Raw genomic sequence first — 2,617 nt, 5'->3', positions numbered from 1 at the left:
GAAGAAAGAGTATCTAAAACAGTAACAAAGAGCCCCACATGTAAGTCTTTGGTGGAAATAGTCCCCCACCAATAAGTATTCAACAGACAGTTTGTATGAGTAAGAGCTCTGCTTGAGGATTCAGAAATACATAAATCGTGTTTCTCAATTTAATGCATTTCAACATTGAGAGAGGGAATAACATCACTGAGAACCATAGCAAGAAACGGCTGCACTGAATCCGTCAGCACAAAAGCTCAGAATGGAGGGGACAGTGTGATTGCAGACAAAAGGGAACCACCCACTTGTCTTTAGGGAGATGTCGCAGAAGAGGTGACATCTGAAGTAAGCTTGAAGAGGAAATGAGTAGGATTTCATCTCAGTAAGAAGAGACATAGGCGAATTTTCTGAGCAGAGAAAGCAGCTGTCGCTGGGGAGGAATCATCAAGAGGAAACACGACAGGGTCAGGAATGGCAACCAGAGCCATGGGCCGGTCCTCAAGTCTGTGGAGGGTGCAGGGTTGGGGAGCAGAAAAGGCAGAACTCAGGCCCTGGACACTTTGCTAGGGGGACTAAAGGCAATGAATAAGTTCTAAGGACATTAGTGAAGCCATCAAATGTAATTTTTAGAAAATGTACCCACTTTTTGGAAAGTGGAGAGACTAGCAGGGGCAGAGAGGAGGGCTAAGAAGTAGTCCAGGGATCTTTGATCTGTGAGGCTCATTAAATATGAAAGACTCAGTCTTCGAGATGAACAGCATGTTGTGGGGTGTGTGTGTGGGGGGGGCATTGTGTGTTTTTATGTGCACAAGAGGGCAAGGGGTGGCCATGAGTACAAGGGGTGGGAGCTGAGGCACAACCTCCGTTTCTATAAACATTCGGTTTTCTCAGAAGTTGCACCCTGGCAATCTTATTCTTTCACACCATTTGAAAAGGTCAAATTCCTGAATTCATTTCATGAGGTGAAGAGCAACAAAGAGAAAAGATAATGAAGCCTATCACAGGAATAAAACAAGGCATTTCCTAATCTCTAAAATGACTTTGTGCTATCTAAGTAAATCCATCTGCCAGGTTCCATCTTGTGTCTACAAAGCCCTTCCTGAGGTGCCAGTGCAGTATTTTTCCTCTACATAGGCTATATGAAATATTAAAATCCCAGGTAAATTCAGAATGCTAAGATCAATGCATTTCTTAAAATATCAATACAGCAAGAACAGCTGGCATGTACCCTTCCCTGGGAAAAAAAAAAAAAAAAAGTCTTTCTGAATGTTCCTGGCAGATCTGTCATCTCTTCCTCAAGCCAAGTGACAAGTGAGTTATACAATGGGGCTTCAAAAGGTTCAAAGCATATTGCACAGCAGATGCTTGGAAACGATTATTCAGAGTCTGCTCAGGCCCCCTATTGGCCTCTGATTCCCTTGAAGCAATTTATGACCCTCTCTCTCTTTGCATCACATTCACAGTGACCGCAGTAATCTGAAAGATGCATTAACCTCACCTCTACTTCAATTTTTCTGGGGCCCCTTCCCACCCTTCACATCTCACTGCCATATATACATATTATGCTCTTTCCCATATTGTCTAAAGAAGGATTATCCCAGAAATGTGTTAGTGCCCAAACGAGCAATTTGATATATACTGAACTTTTACCCAATTCACTGGTTCTGGTCCTTCCACTTTTGCTCTACCATAAATCCTCCAGCACCTTTCATTTTGGAGGGTAATGATCTTTCTTCTCATTTCTACTTCACTTATTTCCCAATCAATCTCACCTTAAAATTAACCAGGGTGAGCACTTCATGTGATGCTCACCTACATGAAATTCTATAGATCGTCTTTAGATCCACATTTGAGAGCTACTTCATTATAATGCTACTTCCAGTGAAACCTTGTCTTGGACATATTGAGAGTATAAAATACTTTGCATTTATAGATCGTGTTGAATTCATGACTATTACCTGCACAGCAGCAAATCATGAAAATTAGAATTAGAAACATCATATGAGGACTGAGTCTGTCCCCAGAGGCTATGTAAGAACGTTATTTATCATTCAACATTTATTAAGCCCTCAGAATGAACTGGGTTCTTTAAAGAACAAAGAGCTAGACAGAAGTTTGGTCAAGTTATTTGCAATAATGCACTATCTCTCTGTCCATTTTTCTCTTTAGAAGACTCCAGAAATAGAACTTCTAATATTTTCAAAAAAAAAATAATGTAGGGTTGATACATTTTTCTGACAAAAAGTGTTTTTCTGGCATCTAGTCTCTACACTCATTTGAAGAGGAACTTAATTCACCTTATACAAATTAAGTGTCAGGATCAAAACAGAAACACTGGAGTAACTTCTTTCAGAGTTTCACCCAATTTTCTTTTCTATCTCTAAGCTGCAGGAAAAAAATTAAAAAACTATTCATAATCTCCATATCTACATTATTTCACACTTTGCAGTAATTGAATAGTTGAATCATGTCTCCATGTTCCTTCTCTTCTCCTTTCTCTACCTCTTTAGATGAAAATGCATTTGTAAATACACTTATCACTTAGTAAAATACACAGTGCTTGGCGCATGTTAAGCTTGCAATACATTTTTGGTAGGTTTATAATAAAGTACACTTTTTAGTAACATGATTGTGGTAT

This window comes from Tupaia chinensis, unplaced genomic scaffold (genome assembly GCF_000334495.1).
Source record: "Tupaia chinensis unplaced genomic scaffold, TupChi_1.0 Scaffold144848_1, whole genome shotgun sequence".
Lineage (NCBI taxonomy): Eukaryota > Metazoa > Chordata > Mammalia > Scandentia > Tupaiidae > Tupaia > Tupaia belangeri.
The sequence above is the reverse complement of the archived record's forward strand: the minus strand, read 5'-3'. Positions refer to the sequence as shown.